General features: G+C 37.1%; 2 long non-coding RNA genes across 2 annotated transcripts; both read left to right on the plus strand.

The window, feature by feature from the left end:
- Nucleotides 1-2,687: 2,687 nt before the first annotated feature.
- LOC148716592 (uncharacterized) lies at nucleotides 2,688-6,244 on the plus strand. The gene is made up of 2 exons (XR_015995652.1): nucleotides 2,688-5,022; nucleotides 5,787-6,244. It is a non-coding gene; the product is annotated as an uncharacterized LOC148716592 (long non-coding RNA).
- A 2,845-nt stretch (nucleotides 6,245-9,089) lies between these two features.
- On the plus strand, nucleotides 9,090-11,263 carry LOC111330666 (uncharacterized). Its single transcript, XR_002694817.2, has 3 exons — nucleotides 9,090-9,344; nucleotides 9,624-9,728; nucleotides 10,684-11,263. It is a non-coding gene; the product is annotated as an uncharacterized LOC111330666 (long non-coding RNA).
- Nucleotides 11,264-15,240: the final 3,977 nt, after the last annotated feature.

The raw sequence follows: 15,240 nt of genomic DNA on the forward strand, positions 1-15,240 counted from the left end.
AGAAGATTGGGGGTTCGAATCCCTTCGTGGTCGGTTACCTTTGTACATCAGTTAACTTTTTAGTTCAACCAGGATTTCCTCATTGATTTTCGCCTCGATACAATGGAATTAGAACGAAAGGTTGACTTGTTTGGAATTTTTTCAAGGAAATGCAGGTGTCCACTCTAATAGCCCTCCATTGTTGGAACTTCTCTTTATCATCCTCTTCTGGAAGAAAAACTTGTCGCGATCTAATACAAAGATCGTTTTTTATCATGTAAAAATAAAGCATCGTAGCTCTCTGAAGCTATAACATACCTCGACAATAGAGGTTTTGCACAGAAGCCATGTTGGATGGCAGGAACAATGAAAATATTTTGCATAAGAGAGAAATTTTTTTCCCATGGGCAAAATAATCTACTGTTCCTGCCATCCAACATGGCTGCTGTGCAAAACCTCTATTCCGTAAGAAATTTTCGCAAATGTTTACCAATGTTTTCCACCCCTACAGCTTCTCTAAAGATAGCTTTGCGGCTTTTTTTTTTTTTTTTTTCCAGAATAGGATTGGAATGATCCCGCGTGAGGCACAGCCAATTGCTAATGGATTTATGTAAATTTACAAACTCTGTGAGTGGGGCAAGCTACGTCGTAAGTTTTTGGGAGGAGGGTAGCGATGTTTAGCCCCTCGGACGTACAAATGGATTTTTACCTCCACCGTGGAACAAGTTATGCTGGATGTAACTCCCTTCATGTGGTTTTCCTTGCGTTTCAATAATTTCAAAACATTACCCTAGCATTGTATAGGCTGATATAATTTGGATATATCAACAAAGTTGAAATGGTAAATTGGCCACCGTAACGATTACAGAAGCTGACGTTTCGAGCGTTAGCCCTTCGTCGGAGCGAATAGAAGAATTGTGGGTGGTGTGTGCTTTTAAAGGCAGAAAATGGAGTTACGTGATTGGTGGGAACATGGCAACGGTTGTATAGGCTGAGCCTCAGTATGAACTGATCTACAATGTTATAAAATATACATTTTTTTTCAACTGTAGAACGAGGACCTTTTTACCTTCCAAACCCCCTTTACTGCTAAATCACTCTTTCAACAACTGTCATCATGAAGATATCTTTTTGGATATGTTATGTGGGCAGTTTGTAATGTTATAGATTCCACAAAGTTCTTTTTTTAAAAAAAATATCTGAAACCCGCTAAACAATTCCCACTGAATTTTGAGCGAACATAGACCACTTTCATAAATGGCTGCCTTATAAATATTCTTTTGCTTAAATTTAAATTAGCCCTACTGGCCTCGCTTGAGATAATGTGTTCTTTTGAATTTTGTACTGGAGAACGAGGCCAGTAGGGCTAATTTAAATTTAAACAAAAGAATATTAATCCGGCAGCCATTTATGAAAGTGGTCTATTGCAAGACTGAAAATGAACGCTTCCGAGGATTGAGGAGAGGGCCTTGCAGATTCATAAAATACGGAGATTTTATTATTATCATTGTAAGATTTACTAGTCACAAATAATTATTTTCCTTCTCTATTCCCGCCTCAAACAAAATAAATGACAAGATGACTGACAAAGGAAGCAAGAGGGAAAAAGGGAAAAGGTAAAGAACCCTTTTGGTGTAATAGTTAAAGTGCCTCGGAAGTGACTTGAAATATAAGGAAAAGAAGCATCACAAGGAAGAAAAAGACGGAAGTGAGGACAAGTAAAGTGCTAATTGAAAAGGTACAGAGAGAGTGATAACAGAAATGAATGAAGGAAATGAAAGCTGAAAAATCCAAGGAAGTGGCTAAGGAAAATGATGGGGAAAATGAAGAGGAAAAGCATACAGGAGATCAATGGGAAGGAGGCAATAGGGAAGAAAAGAAAATGTTGGATATCATTTTCTTGTATAATTGACTTTGACGAATTTAATGACGTAGATACGATAAGGAAGCACAGCAGCAAGGATATCGCCAAGCCCGTTTGTAAGCATGTATGTACTGTGGTCATTCTCTTAAAGTGATTGTTTGTTCCTGGTTATATACCAGGTACATGCACCTAGTTATCTGTACACTTTTCCTCCGCCGAAGCAACACGCACGGAAGTGACGTGAAACATTTTGATGGTTCTTCTCTTTACTTAAGAATGCGGGAGGAATTTAATTTTTTCGATTTGAAGATTGCTATTAATCAATGCGCAGGTTTTTGTTGTGTTTGAGCTGCTATGTGTTAAGTTAAGCGCTGTTAAATTCCTGCTGTTTGTCTACACTGGTACGATATTGACCTGCGTACTAGCCAAAACTTATCACGGTCTGTGTACCATTCAGCGAATAGGAGTTCTTTTTCCCTCCAGGCCGGAAGGTGCTGACTCCAACCAATCAATTTCTAAGGTTTCCTCGACAAGTCGCTGGTATACTTTTATTCTTTTGCTTGGAGGCGTACTGTTAGAGTAAGTGACACTTTCGTGGGTAAAAGCCAATGACGCTGGCCAGGGCGGGAACCGGACCATACGGTTTATCCCACTGTCCGTTGGGGAACCGCTTGCCCCTCCTAGTGATTCTTGAAACTCAGAATCCAGGATTTTGTAAATCTGAGAAAAAGTATCCAAGTATTTAGTGATGTGGGTGGTATCTATCCATGCCCGCCGAGATTTGAGAGCGACAAGTCGGCGACTTCCGATCACAGAATATTAGACATCATTAGACATCATTAGACATCATTATATGTTAAGAAAAAAGAAAAAAGTCAAGCTGAGAGTTGATTCCAGTAAGCCTCTTATTTCATCTATTTGTACGTTCTAAGTTGCAAAGTCATGAATAGGCGGAAATGGAATTTTTTAACGTTACGTGATTCAAGCGTAATCCCATGTCACTGTTCGTTCTCGAATTGGGAGAAGTCTTCATGAGAGATAGATGTCGTATGTGAAAGGTTTTGATTGATGTGAAACAGATTCTACCTTGTTTGGTTTGAAGACCTCTTCTTTTTTAAACAACTTGTACTTTTTCCACGTAATCCTTTATCTTAAATCGATCCTAGTGCAATGAATTGCATTTTAATGTCTACAGCGTCTTATTCCGGCGCTCAAGTTACAGTTTTGTGAAACTGCATAAATATTGTCACGTTTTGCATGTTCTAAGTCGTTTTTAATCGTTGCCGTTACTCCCCTTATCCAATTTTCGTCTATGTTCTGTGGATTTTACTGAATCAGAATTAAAAAGGGTTTGTCATGGAATCTTAATTTTGCACCAACAATCCCAAATCCAATTAGGGTGATTCAATGGTGATATTTTCGCTTTCGCAGATGGTTGTCATTAAAAATTCTCCGAATGGGAATAATACTGTTGTGGATTTTTACTGAATTTGCGCAGTCACTCCAAGTCGAAACTTCATAACTATACCCTTGCTAAGTATAGTTGTGATGATGTTGGTGTTCCGATGGTTTAAGGTAGATCTTTGGTCGGTACTTATTCTTACCTTAATTGGATTTTAGATTAATTTTAATTGTTTACGCGTTCGAAAAATCTGGGCGACAATCTTTCCTCCAGCTGGCAACAATATCGCAAAGACATCTAGATCTTTCTAATTCTTAATCTCATTAGGTCGATCCACTTTAATTTCTAACTTAACATTACAGTCGATCAGACATGGTGTTAACGTACTATTCAAGTCGTCGGAGCAGCTGTTTTAATATTTTAAGTTAATTTTTATGATAAACGGTCTGTAATGGTGGTCTTTGCTGCTTGAGAATAATCTTTTGTCGGTAGGTAGCTTTTTCTTCTCTGGAAAAACCTTTTTTTCGTTAGGTGCCTGTTTAGGATACGTCTGATTCGTGTACATGAGACCAAAAGTCGCAGCCGTAACCTTTTGACAAGGCCTTTGAAATGAAAACTGTTGACCGGAGATCGTTTCCCAACAAAAGTTTATAGATATTACTTTGTTTAGGGTATTTTTGCTAGGATATTACGTTCACTTTATTTTTTGCTGAAGAGGTGTAGAAAAACAAGGAAAATACTTCAAAAGCAGAACAGGTTATGTGACTTCACAATGTAAACTATAATTGTCTCGAATCCAATTACGCATTGACATAATAGATAGTCAGAATAGAAGTTTCCTTGAAATAACATAATTGTGCACAGCGACAATCATAAGTCGTAAAGACACCAGGTGATTAATATTAAGAAAGATAACCTTACGGTGGATTACCCAGAGAAGAAATGTTCATTAGTGTTCCTATTAAAACTGTTTCAGTTTCACTATCTATGAACTCCTATGATCCAACGCACGCCTACCGTATGCTTAAAAGTTGTGGAAACCAAATTACGCTGGAAAAAACGCGCGTAGCTTGGAGTAGCTATTCCCAGCGAAATAAGTAGGAGAGGTAATGTTTGCGAAGTGAGGATAGGGAAAGATTTGTCTCATTTCATTATCTCGATTTCAAGGTTTTTCACTGAATGTAAGAAGTTAATACGGCGCTATATTGATTCATGACAGAAGAGGAAATACCCTTCGACTTTCAATGTCTAAAAATGGAATTGGAAGGTGGCAAATTATGTCGATTAGGAATTTTAAGCTGACTGCGATGCATATCGCTCATTTGATGGAGGCAGATTATTAGAAATCACCATCGTTGTATCACATAATCCTCATTGATTCTCGTTATTGTTGGCTGGTGCCATTTGGCAGTTTCCTTTTCTCGACCAGATCCTCTTAACACCCATCAGCTCCGAGACAAGTCGGTTAAAGATGTAGTAATTTTCTCTCTTCACTTGCTGTTACTTCTATACGACCAGAGCATAAGGCTCTTGGAGTCTAAGATGCTTCTGCATATGAGTTTAACGTCTTAAATGGATCAATTCGTTTGGCGCCATGAATATTTTTCTAAGCGTTAAGCTTGTATTTTTTAACCGTTGTTGTGATTTTTGAATGGATTAGCAGGGTTTATTGGAGTCGTGTGGCTTTCGCGTGGGTGATAATGCTTCGGAATCAGCCCATATTTTAGCCGAGCCGGAGATTAATGTAAGCGATAAAATAGTTCGTCCATGAACCAAGGTCAGTACTTCCGCGAATTGACTGTCATGAATTGCGAGTTCGATGTCGATATGTTGATGTCCGATAACATGCCATGATAGATGGATTATTTATTGGTTGTGGTTTGTTACATAGGTGTTGCAGGTCTGTCACCAAGTTGATGTTGTGGGGCTCTATATTGAAACCCGAAAAGTATGATATAAATTATAAGCCCTCCGGTTGTTGTCGAAATCTGTGTTAACGCCGCCCAAAAGGTATTCTTAGCTCCACAAGCATCCTCGCTCATTGGCCTCTTACATTGAACAGAACACAATGAGTACACGAAGAGGACACATCACGATTTTGTTTTTCACTGTCTAGTCAAATAGCAAGGGAAATGAAAAGCCTTGATTAACCCTGTGAACTGGAACTGGGATTTAACCATGATCTTGCATTTAAGTAAACCACGACAAAGTGAGACAAGCCCACCCAAAAGTCCTTTCGAATTCCTTTAATCCTGGAGCTTACGCCGATAACGTGATGCTACAAAATACTCTAATTGCTGAAAAAGCCAGGCCAACCTAACCCAAACTTATATGAAACTGTCACATTCCATACTCAAGTTTGTACGCTTCAAAAATGATCACAGTATTCAGAATGTGCCTTGAACAACAAATTTCAGGTTTTTTCTTTTTTTCATAAATCCACTTTTCGCCAATATTCTGTTCATTTGATTTAAAAGGGGGTCGTCAAGCACTTGTACACAGCAGCCTTTAGAAGATACGTTTTTCATTTATCTGTTCTAGAAGGTAGAGATCGTGCCTTGTGGAGCGGAATGGGGTAACCACAACCGTTTGAATGTGCTATTCAAGGAAACCATGAGAGTTCATAACCAAAATCGTCCAATTTTATGTAACGATCAAGAGAGCAAAAAGCCAAGAACGAGCTACAACAACGCAACGGTCTGCCGGATCTGAAATCAAGTGGTGATTTCAAAGACCCAACTTGAAAAACGGATACTGCATAAAGTAGTTAGGGTCAGGAATTGAAAACCGTCGAAACTGAGCCTTAAGTGATTTTTTTTCGGAGTACTGTCTTTAACCCTTAGGTTATGTATGAATTAAAATTAAGAAGCAGCGTAAGGGATAGGTCACACTATTCTAGATAACTGCCATTACTCTCCAACTGTGCGTTCTAAACGAAAGAGAAAATTTTAGAATGTAGGCGATCCTTAGAAGCAAATAAAGTTTACTTTGATGCGGTCGTTTTTTCCAGTTTTGATCCGTACTTCTTTTAGGTTTTTAGTGTTTACTTCGATGTTTTTTCGCTTTTCTTTAAGATGTTTCTGGTTATGCAGCTCCTGAAATATCGGATACTTTTGAAAACTGCATCACTAGTTGTCAGTGCTGAGTTGTCTGATATTTCTTGACTCAGTCCTAGCAAGTTGGTGAACACATTTAATCTTAAAAGCCGCCAGTGCTATTACATGTAACAGCTTAGAATATTAATTGAAAAAATACTGAAAAATTCCTTTAAAAAAATCCGAATGAGAGTTGATTATTTTAGCGTCAAAAGGCCCATTAAATATTTTGAGCTTAATATGAGTTCAGATTTAAGGTCGTAGTTTTGCCATACGTGCTGCTAAGTCTCGAACAAATAGTAGTAAAGGAAAACAATAAATTTCCTTTTACAAGTTCTATAAATAGCACATGATACTGCTTGTTAATCGAAATTTTTTGTTCAATGGAAGACAATATTCGCACAAAGCGGATTACCGAGAGAGTAGGCACGAACGTAAGTTCCCTGACCCTCAGTTGTTTGTCTAGAGTGTAAGAATTCATCTTAATGGATTATATGTCGGAAAACAGGCTACATACACGATAGTGTGTTAATTAACTGTTTACACTGGCGTAAGACCGCGAGTCTGATGAAAAGGTGAAAGTGATGTGTCACTTGTTAGTACTCACGCAAAGCACTTTTGGAATATTTCTTTGTAGGAGAGGTTTAATGACTTTAGTGCTTTTAGCCCGACACTTCCAACCCCCCACTACTACCAAACTTTGAAAGGATCTCTTGATTCATCATTCTCTGCGTCTGTTTTCTTTGCCGGTCATTTTGAGAGTTTCTTTGTTGACAGTATTCCTTCAGTTTCGCAGATAATGGCACTAGCGCACGAAGAGTTGATATGCGAAGAAAACTTAGAGCTTGTACATGCGATAGAATGTGTTATATTGGGAAAATGAGGGGGATTAAGGCTTGGGAAACGTTCCATGCACTTGATCAAAAACTTAGCTCACTATCACTGATGATAAGTAACACCGTAACCACTTGATAATAGTTATCGGTTTAACGCGAATGCGCATTACTCTAAAACTTGTACAGCAACGCATGGAGCTTTGTTTCATACGCGTTGTCCTAGTTTGGAAGAAAATTTTATCCTCGGCGTAACTATTGTTACGTTATTCAACAACCAGACAAACATGTTGGCGATACTTCAAAGTAAAAGCCCGATTCGGAAGGCTTCAAGAATTGTATTTACTTTTATGAGTACCCTGCTATCGTAATTGAATTCTAAAAATATCTACTATTAAATTTATCATTCGACGTTAGAGAGTGTTTACGTGAACTTAACAGAAACGAGTTAAAATAATTCACCAGGAGGTACATTTATTCTTGTGATTCATGCAATAATCAATGCAAATAGGTGTTCCGTGCAAAGCTGTGGCACTAGTTTGGTTTATGTTCTTGATTGCTATATTGTCTTGCAGTTAATTCAATTATAAAAAATACAATCCAAATCCGGATCTGTCGTATAATAGATCCCTCACGTCTTTAGTGCTGTCTATTTTTTCCTTTCTTATATTCGTTTGAAGCACAATGGTTTTTCGCCATTGCTTATAATGATCAATTTAGGGTCTATCTGGTTAGGGCTGTAGAGTGTTCTTCTTAACCCTTTCTGTATGATTCTAGTTGACCGAAGATTCTAGTAGCCGGTCAGTGATTTATGAGTGTTTTGCTACGAGAAAATAGCTCCTTTAAATGTTTATATAAGGGAGCGTAACGTCATTCAATATACTTGTCTCAGGCGAAGCAGTGATATCCTTTCTGACCATAAACGCTTGGTAGATTTCACAGGAACGAAACAGTTTCGACATCTTTGCTGTTTAAGGGTTTTGCCAGAACTTTCTAATTTTTGGATCAGATTCTATTCTGAGATTCTAAGTATAGAATAGATCCGTGAAGGGAGACTCGAGTCGATGTTGTTGTTTTTATGTTTTTTTTTTAATTCTACCTAGGAGAACTGAATTGAACGACGCACTTTATTTTCAAGTGTTAAAACATCTCCATTAGAAGTTACTGTTGGTATACAAGTGTTAATTGGGTATTGACAGTCTATTTTTGGCCTCAGCTTATCTTTGTGTATTAAAGGTATTAATATAATTTGGGTTCACTTTGGAGGCAATAATCACGCATGTCTGTGTTTCAGTGGCTCAAAGCTCTTTGGCAATCTTTCAACCCAAATAACCGGGATAAACCGGATTAACGCAGTCGGAAGACATGAAGCGTCTGTCTACACATCCGTCGAGTTGAGCTATTTTTAATTATGGAATTGCTTTACATTTGGCCCCTTTTTGTATCAGCCAACAAAAATGTGCGCAGAAATGGCTTCTTTTTTTTTCTTTTCAAAGACAGCTTTTAACACTGCCCATTCTTTATGATCGTCACGAGAAACGACTCCATTGCATTAAATTTATTAGTGATTTGACTCAAAGAAGAGATTAATAGCTGAAGTTTATTCCCCTTCCGGCCATTTTGTACAAATGTTTCATGTAGAATTGAACAGATTTATCCTCGTTAGTAAATTAAAATTTAAAAGACACATACATCGGCTCCGACTCTTTTGAAGTATGCCCCTCTAGGCTGTCTTTCTAGATCGACTGGTGGGTGAGGAGATAGCCTTCTTTTAAGGCAAGGCACCTCAAAGTTGGAGACTTGTTGAAAAGCTATTCCATTAGAGTCAATCAGAGAAATTCAGTTGGAAAACATGAACAACGACCTATTGACTGGTACCTGTGTAATTTATATACAAATTGCTTTTTTTAGTAGTTCTTCAATGTCTGAAGAATATCTTGTCATTATTAAAGAGCTGGGGACGATTTTCAATAGAAAAGAGAGTCATTTTGGAAACAAAAGAAGCATGTTGTCTGCGTAGATCTGCGTGAATGAGCCGAATGAGTCAACGGTTTAACTAATTGCTGCGGTAACTCGGTCATTTGTCCACGAAGACCTATTACCATTTTATAAATGATCATTCGTGTGGCTCGTTTGTTGTGATAGAGGCAAGCCTTGCCTAAGTAATTGATGTAAGTATAAAGTTCAGATCGATTTTTAAGTTAATTTTGTATGGTAGACATCAACTTGCTTTTACTTTAAGACAATGGACTTATGTGATAATAGTTAAAACTGAGTTTAAAAACCCTACGAATTGGTTCTTAATTCCAAGTGTTTTATTGTCATACTCCCAGGACAAAATTTATCGTGGAGAATATTCGAATTTAATGCCTTTTCAAACCTACTGGTATTACTGATGGAACTTTTATTTGTACGATTTCTTTTCATTATTTTTTTAATATTTCTTTTAGTTGGCTCGTGCTTACAAAGGCGACTGGGTATTTGCTCCTTTTGGTTTTATCTGCCTTCACAGCCCTTGAGGGATTTGCTTTCAACCTGAAACGTCACGCGCAATGGTTAGTGAGCAGAGCTTCTTGTATGAATTCGTAGCTCTTGGTCGTTTAACGTTTCATTGAGCGGAAATTTGAAATTAATGAATTTAAGTGAACGTTTTTAAAATCATTCCGATCCCGAAATGATCACAGCATAAAAGCACATCAATTAAAACGCATTTGTTTGCCGACAGAAATCATCAGACGTAGATTTAATCACTGCCATGCCACATTATACTTTACGAAACTCGACACTATTTAATACAAACTTCTCATTTGTTATTTCGTAGCTAGCAAAGAATTATTTTCTTCTAATAAATTTTTGTCCGCTGTTTTGCTGTTTATTTTTCTCCCCTGTCGTGCATGGCATTAGTATAAAATTTCATTTCATATCAGGTCGTCAGTATCAACTGTCTTTTAACAATATCCTTCCCAGTATTCTTTGTTTCCGATTTCGTCATCCAAGTCTTCTTAAACTTCTAAGGGAAATGGCACGTTTTCGCAATTATCAATTTTCCCTTTCGAAGTAGCTCTTTTTTCAGGTCAAACTGCCTCATCAAAGAAGAAAAAGAGCGAAAATTTTAGGTTTACAAATAAGACAACCTGTTCATCTGTAATTAGCGTACGTAAAAGTGTCAACATGCATTTAAAGATAGATGTGATTTTGAGACACAAGTCAAGTGAATAAAATATATTCTATACCAAGCGGTTCTATTTTCGCAAAATCGTCACGAAACACTGAAGTGGAAATAAATCTAAGCAAACCGACAATACCAACTGTACAGTCTCGATTTCATGGGCCAAAAGGCAAGAGTCAATTGAATTTTAGAAAACTCGTGACCATTCCCCGCTACGGTTTATGCCATTCTGTATCTCTTGATTTATAAAGCAAAAGACTACGGAAATCTTGCATGATCCTCGATTTGAACCCGAGAAGAGCTGATTCTCTTTAATCTATTTTTGGCTAATTATTTTTCAGCAAAGACGACCAACCTCGACAGGATCTGTTCCTGTGGGTAAATGAAAATTAATCACTGTAGACATTTCTGTCAGCTAAATGTAAAAATCCTCCAGCTACTTCTAGCCCATTTGTGTTTGTATTTTGGAAAGATGCCAGTATTTTGATAAATTCTAACTCTAAATTAAGTTAATTTTGCCACAAAGTGCCTCGTTTTTTCCTTGATTGGCACTATTTAACTTTGGTTCCTCTCGCCTTGTTAGTTTTATGGTTAATGATGCGTGCTTCAATTTGGAGTAACCTTCGTTATTTCGCATTTGAAAAAGCACATAGTCAACATTTTGCTCTCCTATTTAATTTTCTATCCAAAGCAGAACCTTAGGAAATTGATCATTACTTAAGTTGATTTTCTTCATCGATGCGAATCCTCTTTTCTCATTTAAAATTTTCTTGCCCGACTCATTAGTTGATGGGGCATCAATGCATGGAATCCGCCGATCTTGCATTAAGAATGATTGTTGTAAACGTTAAGGAGTAAGTATGCAATAAAAAGTATACCAGATGTACCGAAAAAGAAAAAATAAATTGAGACACTCACTTATTCTGCCTAGTTTAATTGACATTCAAGTAATCCCCTCTGCTGAACAGAAATCTTAATAGTTCTCGCACTAGAAGTTTGTAAAATCAAAGATTCATGCCATTTTCCGACTTAACTTAGAACTAAAGAAAGACCGAATCTTTTGATCTTTTACAGAGCTTGATAGGCATACTGTTTTGTTTTGTCAGTTTTTTTTTCTCCCGTTCTTTTCCTGGGAATTAAATCATGAAAATGAAAGACGTCTTTGATTTTGCCATCATTAGGATGGACATTCTTTTTATTTTTATTTTTTTTTCTGAAAGAATGCAGCTAGACACAAAATCAAAGCTGTAGCAGAAAGAGCAGAATGTAAAATATAAAACGCCTATCTTGTTTTATTAAGTGATCTTTACTGGTACTCTGCTCATTTACATTTTTTTTAAGATTCTACCAGTGACATTGACAGGCCTTTGATATAGAGAGTTATCTCCCGACGGACACGTGCTGTTCGATGATATCCAAAGAGGCATGGCAAATAGTGGGATGTCATAATTTCTCATGTCACGACCCTTGTAAACTGAAGATTGATTGTCCACAGAGACAAATCATGTCCTAATATCTTGTTTGAAAAGGAAAGGGTAGTGTGCTATTGAAAATGGTTTGCTGTCGTGGTAACCTGTCTTATTTTCGAGAATTTTGCGCGGGACAGACTGACAAGGATGACGAGTGTATCCTTTGCAGTTATTGTCATCTACGCCTGTGCTTGTTCGCCAAAGGTGAGCAAAGCTTACAGAAACTCTTAAGTACAACCTAACAAAAGGAAGCAGTGAGATATTGTGTTTTTGTACTTGATGAAAAAGAGGAGGGACACTGAGCAAATAACATCTTTTGCATTTTCAAAATTAAAGTTTGTTTTTCTTTGAAGCTTACTCACAAAAAATGACACCTTTTCGTTAAGCGTTATGTTGTAATTTCATCCTGGTTACCAATTTTTAAAAAGGGGAATGTTGTAGATTACATTTCGTTTCCCATTGTAAATATTTTACTATCGTAATAAAACTGTGAAGGGAAAAAGTCATTGATTAAGGTTATTTTACGGTCGCGATTGTCGTTCAATTGCCACGCAACAAAAAGTTCTTAAACATGCCGGATAACAGCTTTCAAGTTTTTTTAAACAAGGGTGGCGGATTTGTCCATGTTAACATTTTGGGTATTCTGTTTGAGTTTTCATAGATAAAAGAGGATTGTTAGCGGTTACTTTGAAAAGAAAACTTGCTCTATTTTTTTTTTTTCTTTTTGATAGCGGTGTAATGCTGCATTCGATTATGGCATAAATAGAATTAGTTGAAGAAAAATTCCCTCTTCGTTTCAAAAACGCACTAATAGTGAATAATTTATATTATTCAATACTTACCATCACAAATGTGAATTTAATGTTGATTGTACGACTAAAATCTCGTCCATTGTTTGTAGCAAACAAATCTCATGGTAACTCGTCTGCTTCTTATTATCTATTCGAGCCAAAATTCATTTTGCTCCCATGGCCATTATCCTATTCAATGTTTTGTGTTTTTTCTTGATATTAACGTTGTTAGGAAAAAAGCGGGTGTCCCCTACACAAATACGGGGCTAGTATTTTAAATCGCTAGTTAAACACCTATAAACTTACGTACCACAAGAAAACTCTGGGCTGCTTTGCAAAAATTTTTTTCAACTTTTATTAGGAAAAAATGAGCAGTCTTACAGTACACTGCAGTCTGTCCTATGAACGGTCTCTGAAAAGCAACACCTTTTTCACATGGATTTCAGGAGTTGTCATCAGAAACTTTACCTTCGCGGTTACTGGTCTAAAGGCGCTGTTTCATTGAGGTTGTAGGAAATGCTATAAACGTGCTGAAACCATAAAAAAAATGTAGATGCCAAAAAAAGAAAGAAATAAAAGGAAAAAATGGTCTTGCTTGAGCCAATGAACTCTGCTCTTGTTGTACTTGAATAAATCAATAATGGACTGAAAAACTATTTTAGTTATAGCAGAGTATGGTATATCTGTCCAACACTTACAATGTGGATTTATTGTTGTGCGTACATAACAGAAATGAAAGCTTTCTTGATTTCCTACTTGATATCGAATTATCTTGAACTTTTGCGCAATCATGTAGGCGTCAGTTTCTCGATTTTTTTCTTATCTATCAATGGTTGAGATGTTATTATTTTTTCCTTGTTTTCACCACCATCTATCGCTTATAAGAGAATCTTGGGTTCTTTCACGGCTATTTTTTCTTCTTACATATCAATAATGTTTATCAGGTTAACCGCAGACACGAGGGAAGAACACTGGATATAGATAAATATACCGGCTGGGGAATCGAAGTTAAGTCTATTGTCTGGCTCAGCAATGTTGGGTCTGATTGAACGAATCGCAGTAACTACATGAAACAAGTAATTTTTTCCCTCTTTCTTTTTCTGCATTGAGTGATTTCCAATGTGTTTACATGCTTAGTTGGAAAACACAATCACCAAAATCATTTATCTAAGTTTGAAATCTCGTGATTTTTTCAAAGCATTTCGCAAAGACTGCGCCTTAAAAGTTTAAGATTTTCCTTACTCTCAGTTGCAATCAAAATGTTTGTATGTAAATTTCTTTACTGTTTCTTTTAATCTGCCGCACTGTATCTCGTAAAATAAATTTATCGTAAGGGATTGGTGTTGAAGACACCGATGTAAGCAAACAGGATACTGTTCGAAAATCTGTTTGCCAAGGCGGCTACGGTAAAAGAAAATAACATAAGGAACGATTTCTCATTGAAGGAAGGTTTAGCAAATGTAAACATTTACAAAATCCGCTGAACGGGTGCATGAAGAAAAGAAGGTGAAATCAGCGCTTACTGTTACGTTCAGTTGCTGTGTTTTGTACCGGCCTATTAAGCCTTGACAGGCGCCGTCTGGAAACAATTCGTATGATTTAATATCACATTGTCTACTGGAATTTTGTATATGTAGAAGTAAAGTAAATACCCAGAGCGAATTAATCGAAGTTGATGAGAAAAATTCGTGTTTCAGTCTTACCGCATTCTTATTATTTATTTTGTATACCGGCATTAACTTCTTATTGTTTCAGGCGCGCTTATGTGAGTTCCGCTCCTTTGACATAAAACTTGAAAACACTTTCGAAAACAAGCTAGAGAACTTACATCTCTTGCCTTTCTTTTCAAAAAGTATGACATCAGTATTTTTGTAGTAGTGTAGGGCACATGTGCAGGGCTATCGTGAAGCCATGTAACCGCTCTAACTGCGTCAATAGAGGGAATGCAGCGAGCAAACTTACCAACTGTCTTCAAAAAACAAAAAAGCATTAGACGTTTAACGCGAATAAACAAATGACCAAGACAGATAAATGTGTTTTTCTTTCATTCTCTTAAGGTTTAATTTTTGTTATTGGTCTCGAAGGCCGGTTCCGCCGCGTTGGAGTTCGTGAATCGCAAGGGTGTATTACCTCTTCGCTTATCACTTCGGGACATTTGTTTGTTTGCGGGAATGGCGAAAAAGGATACTCGGATTACAGATATGATCATGTGGCTTCCTTAGGCTTCCGCTATTACCACTCAATTGAATACACAAAACCCGACTGGTTAAAAGCATCGTGTTACCGTAGCCTTAAAATCCAGACCTGAAGTCTCCCCTAAATATATTTTGTCGTTTGTTAGAAAACCAGCGAATTTTCTAGCCAATCCGTTCTCCGTGAAACACCCACTCATGCTCTTCCGTCGCAAATCCAGCTTTCTCGTGTGAATAATTTTATCTGCGTGGGCAAAGCGGAAAGCATAACTACTCCCTCTGAGCTTCAAAGTTCATTTTGCTTTTTCAATCAATCTCCCTTGATTATCTTTACTTATTTTTGAAGCTGGTTTTCTTCAACGTTGTAAAAACATGTCAATAGGTGCTCACACAGGTTCCAACTGTGTAAGCATCAATCGAATCGATCCATTTAATTCTTTTCACTC

This window comes from Stylophora pistillata, chromosome 14, assembly GCF_964205215.1.
Source record: "Stylophora pistillata chromosome 14, jaStyPist1.2, whole genome shotgun sequence".
Lineage (NCBI taxonomy): Eukaryota > Metazoa > Cnidaria > Anthozoa > Scleractinia > Pocilloporidae > Stylophora > Stylophora pistillata.